The sequence below is a fragment of the Gorilla gorilla genome, chromosome 14 (assembly GCF_029281585.2).
Source record: "Gorilla gorilla gorilla isolate KB3781 chromosome 14, NHGRI_mGorGor1-v2.1_pri, whole genome shotgun sequence".
Taxonomy (NCBI): Eukaryota; Metazoa; Chordata; class Mammalia; order Primates; family Hominidae; genus Gorilla; species Gorilla gorilla.
The window spans coordinates 31,852,076-31,874,327 of record NC_073238.2 but is presented as its reverse complement, the minus strand read 5'-3'; the positions used below and the strand labels follow the sequence as shown (position 1 = coordinate 31,874,327).

At 49.1% G+C, this 22,252-nt stretch overlaps 1 pseudogene; it reads right to left on the bottom strand.

The window, feature by feature from the left end:
• Positions 1 to 2,041: 2,041 nt before the first annotated feature.
• LOC115933090 (ribosome biogenesis protein BMS1 homolog) lies at positions 2,042 to 9,694 on the bottom strand (annotated as a pseudogene).
• Between the last annotated feature and the right edge of the window lie 12,558 nt (positions 9,695 to 22,252).

The window sequence follows — 22,252 nt, the reverse complement described above, 5'->3', positions numbered from 1 at the left end:
CACCACATTTGGAATCAAATTTCAAATGGATGAAATTTCAAATGGCTGGTGGGAACAAATGATGTCCACATCACAGCATACACCCCACCTGCGGGGCCACGCTGCTGTGCCCCTCCCCTCCCAGCTGCCATTGCGCCCTGCCCCTTGGAGCCTGAGCTGACTTGGTGCCCTGCTTTCCAGGGAGTCAGTGCCTTGGCCAGTCTGAGCAGTCACACCCCCCACTGCACGAGAGCTGAAGCACTGCCCTGCTTCACAGGGAATCAGTGACTTGGCTGAACTGAGCAGCCACACCTGCCAGGGATGAGCCAACATGGCACCCCTATATCCCAGGAAAACGGCATTAGCTGAACTGGGGTACCTTGCCCTTCAGGACAAACAACTGTAGAACCCTGCTTCCTTGGAACTGGACTAGCCCTGGAGAATGTGAGTTGCCCAGGCACCTGCCTCCCCAGGGAGAGAAGTAGTTGCTGCACTGGTTCCTGCCCCCGAGGGCCCAAGCCACAGTAGTGCTCCACCATTCTGGGGTCCTTGCTGATGCTGCGCCTGGCCTTACAGAGACTGAGATGCTGCTGTGTCCCACCACTGCAGGGTCCAGAGTCACTATCATGTCACTCCCACGTCCAGAGTCACTCCCATCCCCTGGGAGTTTACTTCTTAAACTCTTCGCAAAAACAGAGTGAGAGGAAGTAATTCCAAACACATTTTACCAGGCCAGTATCACCTTAATACCTAAGCCAAACCAAAACACACACACACACACACACACACACCCCAAACAAACAAAAACTACAGGTCAACTTCTCCAATAAATTAAATACTGATGCAAACATCCTAAAAAAATTTTAGCAAATAGAATTCAACAACACATCAAAAACATTATACATCGTGCTTAAGTGGGATTTATCCCTGGCATGCAAGGCTGGTTTAAAATATGTAAATCAATCAATGTGATATATCACATTAACAAAATGAAAGATAAAACGACATGGTCACCTCAATTGATGCAGTAAAAGCATTTAACAAAGTTTAGCAATCTTTCTTGATAAAACCTCTTAATAGTTTATGTATAGAAAGAAAGTTCCTCAACATAATAAAGACCATTTATGAAAAACCCACAGTCTAATCATAGTTAGTGGGAACAACTAAAGCTTTTCCACTAAGATTGAGTACAAGATAGGGATGGCCAGCCTCATCACTTTTATTCAGTAGAGTATTTGCAAGAGCAATCAGATGAGAAAAAAAAGGCAACTAAATTAAAGAAGTAAAATTATCTCCATTTGCAGATGACAAGATCCTTTACGTAAAAAACTCCAAAGATTCCACAAAAAACTGTGAGAACTACTAAATCAATTCAGTTAAGCTGCAAGGTATAAACTCAACATATAAAAATCAGTTGCATTTCTATGTACAAATAACCTAGCTGATGAAGCAATCAAGAAAATAATCTCATTTACGATAGCATCAAAGAAAAACAAAAACTTAGGAATACATTTAACCAAGAAGGTGAGAGATGTGTACACTTGAAAACCATAAAACATTGATGAAAGAAATTTAGACATGAACAAATGAAAAGACATCCTATGTTTATGGATCAGAAGAATTAATATTGTTAAAATGTTCACACTACCCAAAGCAACTATACAGATTTAACACAATCCTCATCAAAGTTCTGATGACATTCTTCACAGAACAGAATAAAACAATCCTGGCCAGGCACAGTGGCTCACGCCTGTAATTCCAGCACTTTGGGAGACCGCAGCGGGCGGATCACGAGGTCAGGAGTTGGAGACCAGCCCAGCCAACATAGTGAAACCCTGTCTCTACTAAAACTACAAAAATTGGCCGGGCATAGTGGCATGTGCCTGTAGTCCCAGCTACCTGGGAGGCTGAGGCAGAAGAATTGCTTGAATCCAGGAGGCAGAGGTTTTAGTGAGCTGAGATTATGCCACTGCACTCCAGCTTGGGTGACAGAGTGAGACTTCGCCTCAAAAAAAAAAAAAAAAAGAAAAGAAAAAACAATCCTGAAACTCATATGGAACCACAAAAAACCCCAAACAGCCAACAGATAACTGTGAAAGAAAAAGTTGGAGGCATCACACCTCTTGATTTAAAATTGTATTACAAAGCTATAGTAATCAAAACAGTATGGTGCTGGCATAAAAACAAAAAAATAGACCAATGGAACAGAACAGAGACCTTTGAAATAAATCCAAACATATACTGTCAACTAATTTTTGACAAGGGCAAACAAGACAACACAATGGTAAAAAAGATAGTTTCTTCAATAATACGATTTTCACATGCAAAAGAATAAAATTGGACCCTGATCATACACCATACACAAAAATCAACTCAAAACAGATACAAGACCAAAGACCCAAATAAGACCTGAAACCATAAAACTCCTAGAAGAAAACATAGGGGGAAAGCCTCTTGACATTGGCCTTAGCAATAATTTTTTGGATATCGCACCACAAGCCAGGCTACAAATGTAAACATAAACAACGAGGACTGCATCAAACTAAAAAGCTTCTGCACAGCAAAGGAACAACCAACAAAATGAAAGGGGAACCTACAGACTGGAAGAAATATTTGCAAACCACATATCTGATAAAGTGTTAATATCCAAAAATCAGTAAAGAACTCTTACAACTTAATAGCAGAAAAACAACCCAGTTGAAAAATGGGCCAAATAGGAAATGACCAATAGGAAATGGGGAGATGTACATTAAAATAATACAAAGTAGCAGACATGTAGGATGAACAAGTTAGAGATCTAGTGTACATCATGAGGGCTATAGTTAATAAAAACATATTGTCTTTGGTATTTTTGTTAAATAAGTAGATTTTAGCTGTTCCTGTCACACAAACAAAAATCTAACTATGTGAGATGGTAGCTATGTTAATTTGCTTCACTATAGTAACCAGTTTACTATCTATATGTATCCTTTAAGATCATGTTGTCAACCTCAAATACATAAAATGAAATTTATTTTAAAAAAGAAAAGTTTGTCTTCAATCCAGAAAGAACCACTATTACCATTTTTTGGTGTTCCATTCCAAAATATCCCACAAATATACAATTGTTCAATCAAATTTAACATTAGACTTTATACCTGAACATTCAAAGTACGTAAGAAATTATAGAAAAGTGTCTGTGTGACTCCCTGTCTGTAGAGCACAGGCTTCATCTCCACTAACACACACACGACCAGTACCTTATACAGAGAGTCCTTGTTTGTCTTTAGTCTGACACCATGGGTGAGCCCGAGGTGGCCCGTGGTCCACAATCCTGACCAGGTGTCTTTCTCACCCACTGGTTTCAACAAAGATGTTACTGGGTTATAGAAGGCTGGGATGGAAACAGGATACCAAATTCGCATGAAGACAATATCTGAAAAGAGGTAATTTACTTTAACATTTTCAAAAGAAGATTCATATCCATATTGCGAAGAAACAAAGAACAAAACCTTCACTCCAAACTTCTCTACCTGGCTGCAAAGTATTTGAAGGGAAAGCTCGCTAAGGAAACTATTCTCATAGATCACAGAACTGTTACTGGGTGTGGCCAGGGGACTGCAGACACCAGGCGAATGGGCACACCGCATAAGACTGGGAGATCTAAGGCTGGAGCTGCTCAACTCTCTGGAGACCTGACTCCAGCCTCTCGTCACACTGGCTAGAAGTCAAGCATGAATGGTAACACCCTGCCCTGAACACTACTGAAGACACTCACCGCTCATCCGCAGCTTATCCTCAAAGCTAGCCTGGAAAGCTCCTTCTGGAGCTCAGAGTGCTCTCTTGATCTGCCCCCTTATCCCACTGACAGTTCGAATCACAGCATCTTCAAATTTGGCCACTTCCAAGGCAGAATTAAACATTCCCTACAGGTATAGCAAGATAAAAACACACACACACACAAAATCATATACTTTATGCTTTACTTCTTACTTCAAACATACATCCTTGATTAAAGAACAAAAACAACTCACTGAAGGGTGATAAAATAATCAAAATGTATTTGCCTCTGAAAGTGGAATTACTACCTCAAAAAGAATACAACTCTTTCATTTTCCCCAAAATAATCATGTGAGTTCATGGGCATGCTCATCACCGCTGTCTGTGTGGAAGAAAAGATCAAAGAGGGATTTACTGGACTGAATTGGCCTAGGAAGCCTTTGCTGGCATCTCTCAGACTGGACTGCAGCCCAGATCCTTTTACTCGGATGCATGCACTTAGAACATGAAAACATAAGATAAACACCGGTGGTATTATTACCTTATATTGTAAGAACATTTTATGACTTCCTAACTCTGTGTCTTCAATAGAAACATCCCTACTAATGAAATTGTCAATAAATGCTGCTCAAACCACCCTCCCCAAATACTGTAAAACAGTACATCCATTTCTCTGTACCCTTGCCAAGTTATCTGCAAATGCTTTGTCGATTTTTCTACTGAGTTAGACAAACTTGTGATTTTTTTCCCTTTCTTAACACCAATTTAAAAAGTAGGAAACAAAAACCTAGTGGATAAAATGACATGTTTTCAATATGAGTTCTGTGGCAGTCTCACATGGAAGTCAGGAGGAACAGCCTCAATTCCTAAATAGCTGTTTACCACTGCTTTTTTGAGCATATTTAAGTAATACAGAATATAAAGGAGCAAACAAAATATGAAGTTTATAAAAGATTCCAAACACTTTTCTAAAAATATGAGGCCCACATTTTAGAGGTATTTCATTCCTTTTCTCAAACAATATGGACATTTATAAATATGAGAATATATAGATATACAGACCTAAATAAATGAAGTGTTCTTGAAAATTTCATATGGAAAAACAGTTAGCTTTAATTTCTTCACAATTTTTATGGATTTATCCAGATCAAGGACAACTCCTGTGGCAGCTATCCGAAAATCAGGCTAACAGGAGCCCCAAAATTTGAAAATAGGAATAATATTAGCAAGAGAAAAACTTCAATTCTATGTGACACAATAAATTACCAAAGTGAATTTTACTTACAATTAGCTAAGAAAAACAAGAGAGACCATCTGAACTTGCAACCCAGTGGTTTGACAAAAGCAATCCAAAACCTTAAAGTTGGTAAGCCAAACTAACAAGGGTGACTTCAGGCCAGGCACAGTGGCTCATACCTGTAATCCCAGCACTTTGGGAGGCCAAGGCAGGTGGATCACCTGAGGTCAGAAGTTTGAAACCAGTCTGGCCAACATGGCGAAATTCCGTCTCTACTAAAAATACAAAAATTAGCTCGGCATGATGGTGCACACCTGTAATCCCAGCTACTCGGGAGGCTGAGGCAGGAGAACCGCTTAAACCCAGGAGGCAGAGGTTGCAGCGAGCCAAGATCGTGCCACTGCACTCCAGCCTGGATGACAGAGTGCGACTCTGTCTCAAAAAAAAAAAAAAAAAAAGAAAAAAAAAAGGCTACTTGAGTACTTTCCTGAGAGTGATTTCAGAGGAATGTAATTTTACTATAATGATTTATTTGGAACGAAATGGAAAAGAAAAATACAGTTGCAATGTTTAGGAAATTAAAATTTGGACTTCCAGGGAAGATTCCATCTGCTCATTATTCTGCTTTCTTCTCTGTTAAATGGGACCAGTAAACCCTGCCCTGCCTGACTGACTGGTCAAATGAAAATGGAGTGAACAGACTGCTACCCCAGCAGAGCTGCAGGGAGTCTTGTGTCTGGGTGGTCTCTGATGTCTCCTCATAACCTCATATAGTGCTTAGCACATGGTGAGCACTGCTTAAATACTTGCTTAGATAAATAAATGCAAAAGATGCACAAAAATAGGAAATGTACCATTATAATTCTTCCACCTCCCCTCCTCTAATCCCACACCCTACTGAAAAGGATGTACGAAGATTAAAAGCAAAGGGAAATTTACTTTATAATAATAAAAATGAGTAATTTTCAACTTAAAGTCTCATGTACATAATAACCCACATTCAGGATATATTTCTCAAACCAATCTGTAAAAGAAATCATCCAAGATAGTTACCATTATGCCACTGACAGACTGTATTGCCAAGAAACCAGTTCCCTGTGGAGTGATAGGGTCTTAAAGGAAAAGGAAAAAGAGAAATATAGCAAACCAGAAATTTTAGATTCTAGTTTAACATACTGGATATGGACATTTAGATTTGGATATAGATTTACATATATACTCCAAACCACCTCCCCGCTCCCAGAAAACAGAAACATCTTAGGAGTGGAATTTTATGAAAGGAAAAGCACAAAGCTAAAATAACGCAGCCTGTAAAGTTTAATCTCGGCAATAGGCAAGTTATTGTAATCATATTTTACCCCAAAAGGCTGCTCCACAATGCATGTGCTGTGGGGTATACTTTAGAAGCCTTTGTCTTCCATTGTGGTCTTCAATATAATAGAGCAGGATGGTCTGAAACCTCCTCCACCCTACAAAAAATATGACTGGATCTTGGGACTTGAGGATTTTCTTATACCAGCGATGTTTCTTCAGACGCATCTGAGGGGGATGAGAGGGTAAGATGATTGATGGAGGGGAAATCCACAGAGCCTCAGGCACCAAATATGCAGCAAAGGGACCCCCTGCACGTGTCCAACATTTCCCTCGCTGTTGCCCAAGCCACCCAGGATAATGGGGTAATGGGGGTCAAAGTTCTGCACAAATTCACAGGGAAGATTTTCAATCTCAACGCGGACGTACATCCCAGGTCAAAAACCATCATACTGAACTCTGGCTTCATCATCTTGATCTTCAAATTCTACGTGATTCAGCTGTACATGACGGGGTGGGGGGGAAAAACCTGTATGCTGTTATTTGTAATAAACATAGGATTAACATGAACAAATAAGCAATTTCTAAGTAAAGGAACTGTGGACAGAATTATGTAGGCTTTATCCTATTAAAAATACTACACATTTGCCGGGTACAGTGGCTCATGCCTGTAATCCCAGCACTTTGGGAGGCTGAGGCGGGCAGATCACGTGAGGTCAGGAGTTTGAAACCAGCCTCTCCAACATGGTGAAACCCCGTCTCTACTAAAAATACCAAAATCAGCTGGGCATGGTGGTGCGTGCCTGTAGTCCCAACTACTCAGGAGGCAGAGGTGAGAGAATCGCTTGAACTTGGGAGATGGAGGTTGCAGTGAGTCAAGATCCTGCCACTGCACTCCAGCCTGGGCAATAGAGCGAGATTCCATCTCAAAAAACAAAAAAACAAAAAAAACCCTACACATTTTACCTCTACAGTCTGTTCAGAATATGTCCCAACCATTTTCTTCTCTCCTGCTCCAAGGGACAGCAAATGTAGATAACTGTGGAGCCCTGCGTGCTCGAACATTGGAAACATCCCCAGTCCACACTTTCTTTCCTTCCTCTCCAAATAATTCTTTCACACTTTTCCCTTGTCTTCAAACACCCACCACCACCACCCTCACCTTCACTCAGCTGATGGCTGTTTCCTGATTCACTCCAAAACCAAAAGAACCTCTACGGTCAACCCTCTACCAGGGTTTCCTCCCATATCCAGCCTTATCAGAGCTCTGACCTGGCCCATAGAGGAGCTATGTGTGGCTATCTAAATGAAAATTAATTACAATTACATAATATTTAAAATGCACTTCCTCAATCACACTAGTCACACTGGAAGTGGTCCATATCAACTTGCAGCCAGTGTTACAATATTGGGAAGCACAGACGTGCATCTCCATGATCACAGAAAGTTCTACGGCCAGCTCAGGCACAGATGATTTGTCCATGCCTCTACTCAGGGCCACACATCACTTGCTCACTAGACACCATCCACTCTTCCTGGACTTTATTCCAACAGCTCTTCCCTCTGTTCTCTCTCTTATCTCAAAACCTTTTGATTCCACTTCTTCCACCAAAAACTGCTTCATTTCTCTGCTTCTCTCTGCAGCAAAACCCCACAAAAGTTTTCCACAGTTGCAGCCTCCAGTTCCTCTGCTCCCATTCTCCTACATCCATGAAAATTGGTGCTTGCCAAGATCGCTGAAGGCCTCCAGGCTGAAGGACTCCTCCAGTGGTCAACTCTGCCTTTACTGTAGTTAACACTGCAGCGGGATCTGAACAGTGCTTCGCCTCTGTGTACAACTGGACTCCTGCGTGCCTGCATGCTCACACTGCTTCTCCCTCTCCCTCCTAGGCACTGCTCAGGCCTCACGGCCGCAATCGCCCCATCTCGCCCATGCCAGTCTTGCTCCTCCCAGTCACTCTGCACTCACTCCCCGGCCACCTCACAGAGTTAAGTGGCATCTACGTGCTGAGGGCTGTACATCTAAGTCCCTGGCCAGACCTGGCTCTCCAGACTTGACACTCCATTTGTCTGCATGATACCCAGCCGAACCAAACATCATCTTCCCAAAACTGCATCTGCAGACAGTTTCCTATTTAACCTGCAATAACCCATCCTTCCAGGAACTTCCAGTCGCCATCCTCATTTCCTCTCACACACCCCACATTCAGTCCACCAGGAAATCCTACTGACCCAGCTTCCAAATAAACTCTATCCGGGTTTGACTCTTTGTCTCATCTCCACTGCCAGCCCTCTGGTTTGTGCCACCGGACTGATCTCTACCAGACTGATGTCTTGGCAGAGTGATCTGATTACCTGAATGTCTCTCCTCTGCTCAAAACCCTCCAAGGACTCCCATTTCAGAGTGAAACATTCAGTCTTTTCCAATGGCCCACAAGGCTCTAGGTAATTTTAAATTGTAAATGGTGTGAAGCAAAAACTTCAGAGTTAGCCTAGTCATGCCTTTCAAAGGTCAACACAGACTAGCAACCACTAAGCTAATGCCTAATCAGGAAACAGTCCTTTGACTAGATGAAGATCTAGGATGAAACTCTGTTTCACAAATCATATACCTAATCTGTTCCAGCTTACACAGGCACTCCTGGCCTCACTAACAAGACACAACTCAGATGCTCACCATCAACTGTACACACGTTTCTGTGTCTGTCTCCTTCAGAGTGACATCACCGCCTCCAGCAACCTGCTCAGCACCCCCAGGCAGGCGGGCCACACCATGTCCCTTTATCTCCGCATCTGACCTTATACTCCACATGTCCTTCTGAACTCTGACCAGGATGAGTTTTCAGAGCACTTCCCCTGGGAGCTCTGGTGTGTCCATAAGCCACACGGGCCACTGATCACCTGCCATTCAAATCAGGGTGCAGCGATCGGAATAGGCAGCATTGGCTTGCGCTGAAATGAACACACTGTCTCAGATCACTACATTGTAAAAGTCTCAAAAGTAGAGACCATGTCTCAGTCATTTCGGTTTCCTAATTCTTGTTACAAAATAGGTATGGATCTTTTTCTGGTGATCTTCTGACTGTAGAAACAATGAGCTCACTGCATGAATAAACACACTCACATGCATCTACCCAGGAGTCCAAATGAAAGGCACAGAAGCAGGGTAGGAAGCAGGGACCGAAAGAAAGTCAGGGATTCCTGCACTATGTGATAGTCTTGACAAGGGGCTGAGAGGAACTGAGGTTTCTCACCTGTGCTTCTTTCTGCATTTCTCCTTTAAGATCATCAAAATATGTGCTTTCTCCTTCATCATATTCCGCATCAAACATCTCCTTCAATTTTCTCTTCTTATCCAAATGCTTTTTCTTGGCACTTTCTTCTTCGTCGGGGTCAATTTCTTCCTTGTTTCTCTATATCTTCATACTTAAATTTCCAGAAGAAAAAATTTTGTGTATGTTTATGACGGTCTTTTCTTTAAACATTACATTTTTTAAAGTTCTATTTAAACAAAAATCTTAGCAAAAATCTGTTATCATTATCAATAAAACAAAACAAAACACAACATAACCTTTGTCTCTGAATAACATGGTACTGCTACAGGAAATTGTTACATCTGCATTACAATTAGCTGCTATTCCTTAAGCTGGCTGGGAACACAAGCTAGAATAAAAATAACAGACATGTCCCTCACCCAGATGCTCCCAGACCCTGTTCTAAAGAAATATTAGGGAGAACAGGGACTTCATTCTTTTAAATGACACTTAAATTTAAAAAGAGGAGAATGATGGCAATGGTTGAATGTAAGTCTGAGAAGCTAAGACTTCTGTGATTGAAAAATCACAGTGGTCTTGGCAAATGACTATGGCAAGAAACGGTAGTAACTGTCGTCCAAAACTTAAGTAAACAAGAAAGCTTCTCTTTGGTCCCCACATCCCCACCCTTTAGGAAGGAATCTATCCATCCAGTCTGCAATCTTCACACATCACAAGTAAGGTTTGCATTTCTCAATGTGGGCCTCTCTCAGAACACAATGACCAAGAACAGCCAGCTACGACAAAGTCATACCTGAGTGTCGGGGCCCGATTTTCCCTTGTGCACGTCCCGTTTCCAAGTCTTCAAAGTCACCGTAGAGCTCCTCTGGGAAAAGAACACCCAAAGGCTGCTCTGTGAGCCAGGCATGCATGTGCTGCTGGCCCCACCCATGACAGGCCCACAATGCGCTCCGCGTTCCAAGCCTCATTCTTACTGTTCCCGTCACTAGACACACAGGCAAAACTTTGCACTAGGGAATGCTTCATAAAACAGTTAGTATTTCATCATCTGATTAGGTAAACTAAATTGACCCAATCCACATTTCCGCACTTCATGTCAAAAATACCAATCTCAATTTTTCCAGTACAGATAATGGACACTCTTTCGTCTTTTTTTTTTTTTTTTTTTGGAGACGGAGTCTCACTCTGTCACTCAAGCTGGAGTGCAGTGGCACGATCTCAGCTCACTGCAACCTCTGCCTCCCAGGTTCAAGCAATTCTACCGCCTCAGTCTCCCGAGTAGCTGGGATTATAGGCACCCGCCACCAGGCCTGGCTAATTTTTGTATTTTTAGTAGAGATGGGATTTCACCATATTGGCCAGGCTGGTCTCGAACTCCTGACCTCGTGATCTGCCCTCCTCAGCCTCCCAAAGTCCTGGGATTACAGGCATGAGACACTGCAACCGGCCAATGGACACTCTTTATGAAAGACACAGAGGTCTATCCGTGTCCCCCAAATGAATAATTCAAAGAGTGAATGGAAAAGTCCCACGCTGATAACCAGCACATGTGAAAAGGAGTCTCAATGTAAGTTCAACACAACACAATCGTGTAACACACCTAGGGGAAATTTTAGATCATATAAAACATAGCATTTAGATTAAGAGTAGAGCCCCAAACCACACCAAACCCATGGGAAGAGCTTATTCACTCATTCATTCCTTCATTTGTTTTTGGAGCTCTGGGTTCAATTATAGTTCCCACTCTTAAAAGAAATAGACAAGTAAGGCTGGGTGCAGTGGCTCACACCTGTAAACCCAGCACTTTGGGGGCCCGGGAGGCAGAGGTTGCAGTGAGCCATAATTGCGTCACTGAACTCCAGCCTGGGTGACAAAGTGAGACCCTGTCTCAAAAAAAGGAAAACAAAAGAAAGAGGCAAGTTAAAACTCATTTGGGAGAGCAATGTTTAGAAGGCTATTAAAACATTTTCACATAAGGGCCAAAGAACCAGGTAGATGTTATAAAAGATAGGAAGCTCCTATTTGTAATAAAAGCAAAAAAGGATAAAATAGGAATAAACCTAACAAGAAGTGCACCAGAACTTTATTTATTTAAAAAAGAAGAAAAGCTTTAATATGCTACCAAAGGACAAAAGGAATAGCATCACTACCAACACTCGTTAAGTGCTCTCCACACCAGGCACTGTGTTAAGTACTTTCCTTGCCTTAACCACATTCTTCAACCCAAGGAAGTAGATGTTGTAAGTATTATATACTAAATAATGGTATGTCCTCATTTGAAAAGGAAGACCCGACATCACAAATACGCCAATTCTCCCTTTAGCACAGTTACAACCCGAAACCACCACTAAGGATTTCTGGTCTACAGAAGATAACACATTATACCCTCCTAAGAAATGTAACCCAAACTCTAGAAATAATAGACAGGAGATGATCAATGGAGAATTCCGAAACGTGGACAGAAAAAGGCTGCCGAGGGACTCTAGGACTAGGGAATGCATAGTGGCCAGGTGTCTCCCTGGACCTCATCCAATAGGACGGTGACCCAGGCCCAGAGTTTCCCAACTCCCAATGTAGCAATAGAAGGCAACCCAGGCAGACTCAGTCCCCGCAGATCAAAGGAGATCTTCCCCACAACAAGAAAACCAGCTCCACACACCAAGACAACCACCATTCCCCACCCACCTAGCTGCAGCAGGTGGCCCAGCCTGGGGAAGCTCCCCTGTTCCCTCAGGTGGGCAACAGCAGGGACTGGTGGGAGAATCCCAGCGATACATATTAGCCAAACAGACCAAAATAACACCATGAAGGCTCTGAAATTAAATTTCCATTGGAATCACAGCCCACAAAGTAGACCAAGACCTACAGACTAAACCTAAACAGGAGGACTGCCTGCAAAAGTAAAAAAATTACATAGGCAGATGTTGGAACCACCTGACTCATCACTTATAATGGTCAGTATAAAAATGCTTCAACAAGCAACTACAAATCCTATGGCAACAATCAAAGAACTGAAAACATCAGCAAAGAAACTGAAGAAGAATCAAATGGAAATTACAGAAATATAAAACACAGTAACAGAAATTAAAAAAAAAATCTAACTGGATGGGCTCTATTGAGTAAAAGTGGAGACGACAGAGGAGAGAATCAGAGAAGCTGAAACCTGATCAACAGAATTCACCCAGTCTAAACAATAGAGAGAAAATAACCTGAAAACAAATGAACAGAGCTGCACGGACCTGTGGGACGATAACAAAAGACCCCGCATTTATGTTATCTGAGTCCCACAGGAGACCAGAGCTGCGAAAGCATGCAAATAACTAATTCCTGAGGCTTCCCACATTTGGTGAAAGATATAAACTTACAGATTCAAGAAGCTGAGCAAACCTCAAAGTATACCAAAAGAAAGCAACACTGATTAAACTTTCAAAATGAAAAACAAAGAGCAAAAATGGCAGAATGCCTGTAGGGACACGCCAACTCAAATGCCATGGAGGCCAGAAGGAAGTGGCACAACATTTTCAAGTGCTTAAAAAAACCAACCAAACAAAAAAACCAACCAAACAAAAAAACTATTGGCTGCAAATTCTATATCCCATGAAACTACCCTTCAGAAATGAAGAAAGAAATAAAGACATTCTCAGAGGAAGAGAATATAGGAATTTGTCACTGATCAATTTAGAAATGCTAAAAAGTGGCTACAGAAATATGTTCTGTCATTTCCACAATACAAAAAATTAAAACACGAAATCAAAATAAAAAATGGCTACAGAAAGTTCTTATGCAGAAGGGATAAATATGGGACTATGGGAGGAGGGACAAAGGAAAGACCAGAAATGTGGATACATACACGAGACAATCCACAGTTCTTAAAATCACATTTGACGACTGAAACAAAAACTATACCACCACGTACTACTCAAGCCAGTGATTTATACAAGTGGAAAAGGTAAAGTGACATAAATGCAAGGCAGGTTTCCACACTTTGAAGTGGTAAATACTGGTACCAGTAGACTACTATATTACAATACACATATTGTAACATCCAGAGCAAACACTTTAAGACTATACAAAGAGATACACGCAACAACATTATACAGAAATAGATCAAGATGGAGGAAAAGAAAAAGGAAACAAAAAAGCAAATAATAAAAACATCAGACATAAGCAATTATGTAACAATAAGCACCTTAAATGTAAATGGTCTAAATAAACCAAAAGACAGATTGATGGAGAGCCTATAATAAACACATGGTCCAACTAAATACTGTTCATAAGAAACTTCAAACTCACTTAAGGACCTAAGTAGGTTGAAAGTAAAAGAATGGAGAAAGATATCCTGTGAAATCATTAATTTTTTAAGGAAGCAGGAGTGAATATATTAATATCTCATGAAGTAGACTTCAAGCAAAATAATTTCCCAGAGCTGGAGAGGGTCTTCACTGAATTTTAAGATCTAAAATTTCCTATGCTGCCTTGACATCTTTGAGCCTCACAGGGCCCCAAAGGCCTAGCCGTGGGTTTTCCTGTTTCTACCAGACACCCCCTACCCCGCCACCCAACAGGAAAGGCTCCCCACCTGGCTAGTTCTTTCATCAGCCAGAACAGTTGCACCTCAGCCTAACAAGTTTCACTTCACCTGTCTGCCAGCCCATGAATTTATTCAAGCAAGCCAATTGCACTCCCCCTCGGGAACCATCGGTCATTGTGTGCTCTTGTTACTACCAAGCCTGCCTGCTTCCTCAGCCCCCCAGCCCTCACTCCGCTACAGAGTGCGGTGCCCATCTGACCCTGTGTGGCATGCAGTGTCCTCCTCTGAGCTGTGGGTATATGTGACTAAAACACTGCTGTCAATCTCATCCATCCACGCCAGGTGTCGTGTTCAGCCATCTCCTACACTTTAGGGCAGGGACCCCTCCTTCACCAATGGGGTGAAAAGGAAGTGACCATAACAACTGCTTAATGACAAAAGGATTAACCCACCAAGAAGACATCTACTTCAACATCCTCCTCTTAGCAACTGTTAAAACTAGGCAGAGGCCGGGCACAGTGGCTCATGCCTGTAATCCCAGAACTCTGGGAGGCAAAGACAAAGGATAGCTTGAGGCCAGGAGTTCGAGCCTGGGCAACATAGCAAGGCCTCATCTCTCCGAAAAATTTTAAATTTATCCAGGTGTGCCGGCACACACCTACAGCACCAGCTACTCAGGAGGTTAAGCCAGGGGAAGTACTTGACCCTAGGAAGTCAAGGCTGCAGTGAGTCATGTTCGTGCCACCACACTCCAGTGTAAGTGACAGAGTGAAACTAGGCAGAAAAGGAGCAAGGATTTACAAAAGATCTGAACAGTCAACCAGCAAAATTTGACATCCGTATAACACCCCACTCCCCAACAGCAAAACACACACATTTTTAAAGCCAATAGAAATCTACCAAGATGAAGTACACTTGGGGCAATAAAAGAAATCACAGCAAATCTTGCTGTGCGCCCCTCTGCGCCGGCGCCGTGCCCCTCTCTGCGCCTTCTTTTCTCACCATGTTCCGGGAAGCGTTTGGGGGCCTCTTGAGGGACCCCCTAGATGCTTCTACTCAAGAGCCCCCAAAGCAGGGGAGCCGCCACAACTCTGTCTGCAGCCTCCCCTGTCGGTTCTCGCTACCCAGGGTTCAGTGGCCTGGGGGCTGATGGAGGTGGTCGCCTCTGCCAAGGCCCCTCCAGGCACCTCCCTGGCTCATCCAGCTCACCTTCCTCCCACGCTGGCTCACGCAAAGTGCTCTGGTCACCAGGAGCCCTTCCTGACCAGCCCCGGCCCCTACTTGGCCTTCGCCCACCTGGCCTCCCCTGGAGCCCTGACCTGGGTGCCGGGCCTGGTCCAGAGCCCACCCCGCCCTGAACAACCCCGAGTCTCAGCCACCCTCAGCTCTTACCCTTTCACAGCTGGGGAGTGGAGCCTGGGCCTGCGCCTCTCCGCGCCTGCGCCGCCGCTGTGCGCCTCTCCGCGCCTGCGCCGCCGCTGTGCGCCTCTCCACCACTGTGCGCCTCTCCACCACTGTCCGCCTCACCACCGCTGTCCGCCTCACCACCGCTGTCCGCCTCTCCGCCGCGCCGCCGCCGTCCGCCTCTCCGCCGCGCCGCCGCCGTCCGCCTCTCCGCCGCGCCGCCGCCGTCCGCCTCTCCGCCGCGCCGCCGCCGTCCGCCTCTCCGCCGCGCCGCCGCCGTCCGCCTCTCCGCCGCGCCGCCGCCGACCGCCTCTCCGCCGCGCCGCCGCCGACCGCCTCTCCGCCGCGCCGCCGCCGACCGCCTCTCCGCCGCGCCGCCGCCGTCCGCCTCTCCGCCGCGCCGCCGCCGACCGCCTCTCCGCCGCGCCGCCGCCGTCCGCCTCTCCGCCGCGCCGCCGCCGACCGCCTCTCCGCCGCGCCGCCGCCGACCGCCTCTCCGCCGCGCCGCCGCCGACCGCCTCTCCGCCGCGCCGCCGCCGTCCGCCTCTCCGCCGCGCCGCCGCCGACCGCCTCTCCGCCGCGCCGCCTATGACCGCCTCTCCGCCGCTGTCCGCCTCTCCGCCGCTGACCGGCTCTCTGCCGCGCCGCCTCTGTCCGCCTCTCCGCCGCGCCGCCGCCGACCGCCTCTCCGCCGCGCCGCCGCCGACCGCCTCTCCGCCGCTGTCCGCCTCTCCGCCGCTGACCGGCTCTCTGCCGCGCCGCCTCTGTCCGCCTCTCCGCCGCGCCGCCGCCGACCGCCTCTCCGCCGCGCCGCCGCCGACCGCCTCTCCGCCGCGCCGCCGCCGACCGGCTCTCCGCCACGCCGCCTATGACCGCCTCTCCGCCGCTGTCCGCCTCTCCGCCGCGCCGCCGCTGTCCGCCTCTCCGCCGCTGACCGGCTCTCCGCCGCGCCGCCGCTGTCCGCCTCTCCGCCGCGCCGCCGCTGACCGCCTCTCCGCCGCGCCGCCGCTGTCCGCCTCTCCGCCGCGCCGCCGCTGACCGCCTCTCCGCCGCGCCGCCGCTGTCCGCCTCTCCGCCGCGCCGCCGCTGACCGGCTCTCCGCCGCGCCGCCTATGACCGCCTCTCCGCCGCTGTCCGCCTCTCCGCCGCTGACCGGCTCTCTGCCGCGCCGCCTCTGTCCGCCTCTCCGCCGCGCCACCGCTGACCGGCTCTGCGCCGCGCCGCCTATGACCGCCTCTCCGCCGCTGTCCGCCTCTCCGCCGCTGTCCGCCTCTCCGCCTCTCCGCCGCTGTCCGCCTCTCCGCCGCGCCGCCGCTGTCCGCCTCTCCGCCGCTGACCGGCTCTCCGCCGCGCCGCCTCTGTACGCCTCTCCGCCGCGCCACCGCTGACCGCCTCTCCGCCGCGTCGCCGCTGTCCGCCTCTCTGCCGCGCCGCAGCTGACCGCCTCTCCGCCGCGCCGCCGCTGACCGCCTCTCCGCCGCTGTCCGCCTCTCTGCCGCGCCAACGCTGGCCGCCTCTCCGCCGCTGTCCGCCTCTCCGCCGCTGACCGGCTCTCTGCCACGCCGCCGCTGACCGGCTCTCCGCCGCGCCGCCTCTGTACGCCTCTCCGCCGCGCCACCGCTGACCGCCTCTCCGCCGCGCCACCGCTGACCGCCTCTCCGCCGCGTCGCCGCTGACCGCCTCTCCGCCGCGTCGCCGCTGTCCGCCTCTCCGCCGCGCCGCAGCTGACCGCTTCTCCGCCGCGCCGCCGCTGACCGCCTCTCCGCCGCTGTCCGCCTCTCCGCCGCGCCGCAGCTGACCGCCTCTCCGCCGCTGTCCGCCTCTCCGCCGCGCCGCAGCTGACCGCCTCTCCGCCGCGCCGCCGCTGACCGCCTCTCCGCCGCTGTCCGCCTCTCCGCCGCGCCGCAGCTGACCGCCTCTCCGCCGCGCCGCCGCTGACCGCCTCTCCGCCGCGCCGCAGCTGACCGCCTCTCCGCCGCGCCGCCGCTGACCGCCTCTCCGCCGCTGTCCGCCTCTCCGCCGCGCCGCAGCTGACCGCCTCTCCGCCGCGCCGCCGCTGACCGCCTCTCCGCCGCTGTCCGCCTCTCCGCCGCGCCAACGCTGGCCGCCTCTCCGCCGCTGTCCGCCTCTCCGCCACGCTGGCACTGGCGCTGTGTGCCTTTGCAAGGGCGGAGCTGCGTTCTCCTCGGCACAGACCCGGAGAGCATTGCGAGGGCGGAGCTGCGTTCTGCTCTGCACAGACCTTAGGGCACTGCCTCGCTTTGGGACAACTCGGGGCCGCATCGACGGTGAGTAAAATCCTTCCTGTTTGCAGCCATGTTTGTGGTTGGTGGCAGCGATGAACACTGCAGCCAGCCAGAGTGTAGAAAGGCATCGGGGTAAGTGCGCTATCCAGGCTGCACTGCTGGTGGCCTGGGACGGGTTGGGAGCCCTATCTCAGGCGTCACTGCCCGTCTTGGGTGGCTGGTTGGGTGTGCTATCTGGAGCTGTGCTGCCTGCACCGGGGGGGCGGTTTGGGGGCTCAAACCGGGGCTGCACTGCCTTTGGCGGGGAGCCGGTTGGGGGCACTATCCCAGACTGTATTGCTGGCAACAGTGAGGTGGGTTAAGTGTGCTATCTGGGGCTGCACTGTGCGGCTGTGGGGGGGGTGGCGGTTTTGAGTTGAGGGCGCTATGGGGTGCTGTAATGCCCCTGGTGTGGGGAGGCGGGGCAGTTAGGGTATGTTGGGTGTGCTATTGGGGGGGGCGACACTGCTGGTGGTAGGGGGCAGGGTGGGTTGGGGGCCATATCAGGGGCTGCACTGATTGCTTTAGCTAGGATTTCTGATACTATGTTAAACAACAGTGGTGACAGGGGGCATCCTTATGTTCCAGATCTTAGAGGAAAAGCTTTCCATTTTTCCCCCATTCCATATGATTCTAGCTGTGGGTGTCTTTTCTGTAGCTTTTATTATGTTGCGGTATGTTTCTTCTGTGCCCGTTTCTTTGAGGATTTATAGCATGAAGGGATGTTGAATTTCATCAAATGCTTTTTCGGTTTCAGTTGACGTGATCATACTGTTTTTGTCGTTTATTTGGTTGATATGATGTATCACATTGTATGTTGAGTGACTCTTGCATTCCAGGGATACATCCCACTTGATCATGATGAATTATCTTTTTAATGTATTACTGAATTTGATTCACTGGTATTTTGTTGAGGATTTTTGCATCAATATTAGAGATCCTGGCCTGTAGTTTTCTTCTTTGATGCTTTTATCTGATTTTCGTATCACAGTAATAATGGTCTCATAGAATAAGTTTGGAAGTATTCCCTCCTGTTTTTCAAAATAGTTTGAGCAGGATTCGTACTAGGTCTTTAAATTGTTTGGTGTGAAGCCATCAGCAGTGAAGACATCAGTTCCTGGGCTTTTCTTTATTGGGAGACTTTTTCTGATGGCTTCAATCTCATTACTTGTTACCAATCTGTTCTGGTCTTGGATGTTTTCATTGTTTAACCTAAGTAGGTTGTATGCATCTAGGAATTTGCCAATTTCTACTAGGCTTTCCAAATTATTGGCATACAATAGCCAGTTATGATGGTTTGAATTTCTGAAGTATTAGTTGTAATGTCTCCTTTTTTTAATCTGTTGATTTTATTTATTTGAATCTTGTCTCTTTTCTTAGGCTGGTTAAAAGTTTGTCAGTTTTGTTTAGCTTTCCAGAAAACCAACTTTTCATTTAATCTTGTGTGTTTTTTCTTTCAATTTTGTTTGTGCTACGATCTTATTTATTTTCTTATTTTCGGTTTAATTTGTTCTTACTTTACTAGTTTTTTAAGATGTATTGTTTATTTGAAGTTTTTCTTTTGTTTGGATGGTAGGCACTTACAGCTGTAAATCTCTGCCTTTGTACTGCTTTCTGCGTAACAAGTTTTGGTATACTGTGATTTCATTACCCTTTGTTTCATGAAATTTTTGAATTTCTGTCTTAGTATCTTCATGGACCTGCTAGTCATTTATTCAGGAGGGTAGTGTTTAACTTCCATGTGATTGTATTGTTTCCAAAATTACTTTTCTTATTGATACCTAGTTTTGTTCCTTTGTAGTGAAAGAAGATGGCCACGGAGACAGACAGCAGCGTGGTCAGAGTGGTAGGAGCCGGCCATCAGCGAGAGCTGCTCCATGCCTGGCTGCTGGGAGCTAGAGCCTGCGGCCCACTGGCTTGCCTCACTGTAGTTGGTGGTGGCGGTGACAGAGAGTGCAGCATGACCAGAGCGGTAGGACAGGGGCTATCCAGGGCTGCACCTTTCGCAGTGTGGGGTGGGTTGGGGGCACTATCCAGGGTGTCATTGCCTGCATTAGGGGTACTGGTTGGTAGCACTGCACAGGGCTGCACTGCCCACGGCAGGGAGGGTGGGTTATGGGTGCTTTCTGGGGCTGCAATGCCCATGGAGGAGGACAGGTTAGGGCATATCGGGTATACGCTACTGGCGGCATTGGGGGACGGAGGTGAGGGGCGCTATTGAGGGCAGCACTAGCCGTGGAGCGGGGGCGAGTTCAGTGCTGTCAGGGGCTGCACTGCTGGTGGCAGTCAACAGAGTTGGCATCCAAGGAAGGAGTGGTTCTCCTCTCCCTGACTCCACACTCCAGAGGGTGAACCACTCTTGGTCATACTGGAGTGCGGCAGGGCACGCAGCGTTTGCATGGGAATCCTGAGCATGGCAGAGCCCCCACACCCACCGTGGTTCCTGGGCCTGTGCACTCTGGGTCTGTGCCTCAGAGGCTGCCAGGCACCCCTGGGGACACCATGGGGGACAGGGCCCTGTGTGTGGAGGCGTCCGGAACAGGAGTTGGCACCTGGGTGCGGAGGGCTGGCTGGGTCTGAATTTTTCTGCTTCTCCTGTTCCCCGAGGAGTGCAGCCCCAGTGGGCCCAATGGTTCCTGTGGAGTGGGGAGCTGGGTGCTGTGGTGTCTCCAGCACCCACCCCAGACCCCAGTTCCCGGCCAGCTTGGGCCAAAAGGAGAGGCTGGACTTTGGAGGGTGGGTGTGAGTGCCTTTGCTGAAACTGGCCCCTGCCACCCAGTGGCCGGCATGACGAGTTGAGGCTCTAACGTTTCCACTCCTCACAACTTCCTCTAGGCTTTTCTGGCTTTGCCCGCCCAGCTGCTCTGTGCCAGGAGGAGGAGGAGACACCTAGAGCCTGCAACACCACGGCTCACCTCGCTGCGGGTGGGTAGCAGTGACGCCAGAACGGTAGGAGAGCGGCCGCGCTAGGAGGGCAGGAGGCTGCAGGCAGGGTTGGGAGTCAGGCTTACAGCGATGGACGGGCTGCAGCAGTGGCCAGGTGGTAGGAGCCTTGTAGGGAGAGCTGGTGCATTGGCAATGGGCCTGGCTTTGCCCTGTGCCTGCCGTGGATCTGGCCCTGTACTGCCCTGCCTTGCCCTGTACCTGCCCTACTGTTACCTGGACTCTCGGCCCTGTCCTGCTCTGGTCCCATCCTGACCCTGTCTTGGCCCCGTGCTACCCTGTCCCTGCCCTGGTCTTGCCCTGGCACTGGCCCTGCCCCGAACCTGCACTGGCCTGACCTTGGCTCTGGCCCTGGCTCTGGCCCTGCCCCTTGTCCTGACCCTGGTCCTGTCATGGCACTGGCCCTGCCAATGGTCATGGTCCTGCTCCTGTTCTGGCCCTGACCTGGCCTTGGAAATGTCCTGGCCCTGCTTTGGCCCATCCCTGCCCTGGCCCCACCATGGGCCTGCCTGTTCTGCCCTCTCCTGGCACTGACCTTGCCCTGTGGTCAATGCCCAGTGGTGCCATTGCCCTGCCTTACCCTGCGCTGGTTGTGCCTTGGCCCCGCTTGGTGCTGGCTGCTCCCTGGACCTGCCCTGGACCTGCCCTGACCCTGCCTTGGCTTTTGCCCTGCCCTCACTATGGCCTGGCCCTGGCCCTAGCCCTGGTCCTGCCATATCCCTGGCCCTGCCCTTATCCAGGCCCTGGCCCTGGTCTGGAACCTGGTCCTGTCAAGGACCTGCCCTGACTCTGCCATGGCCTTGGCCCTGCTCTGCCTTGTTCCTGGCCCTGACCCAGACCCAGACCCTTTCCTGGCTCTGCACTGGCCTTTCCCTAGCCCTGAGCTGGCAGTGGTCTGCCCCTGGTCTTGCCATCACCCTGCCCTGCTGTGCTCTGGATGTGTCATCACCTTGCCCTGGCCCTACTCTGCCTTTGACCCTGCCCTGGCCTTACCTTGGCCCTCACCCTAGTCTTCGCTAGGCCTAGCACAGACCTGGCTCTGACCCTGGCCCTGGTCTTTGTCCTGCCATAGCCTTGGCCCTGAAGTGGACTTGGAGGTGTCCTGGCCCCGGTGTAACATGGCTCTGCATTGGTCTGTCTCTGCCCTGCCCCTACCATCGCCTTGCCCTGCTCTGCCCTGTCCCAGTACTGACCCGGCCACGCTATTTCCCTGCCCTACCCTGCCTTGGCTGTGCCCTGGCTCGGTTCTGGCCCTGGCCCCGGCCCTGCCCTGGACATGCTCTGACACTGCCTCAGCCTTGGCACTAGCCTGGCTCTTTCTTGGCATCAGCCCTGCTCTCTCTGTGGACCGGCTCTTGTCCTGTCCTGCACTGGCCATACCATGCCCTGCCCTGACTCAGCCCTGACGCAGCCTTGGCCTTGGCATTGCCCCTGGTCCTGCCATATTTCTTGCCCTGTCCCTACCCTCGCCTTGGCCCTGACCCTTACCTTGCTCTGGCCCTGCCCTTGCCCTAATGCAGCCCCTGGC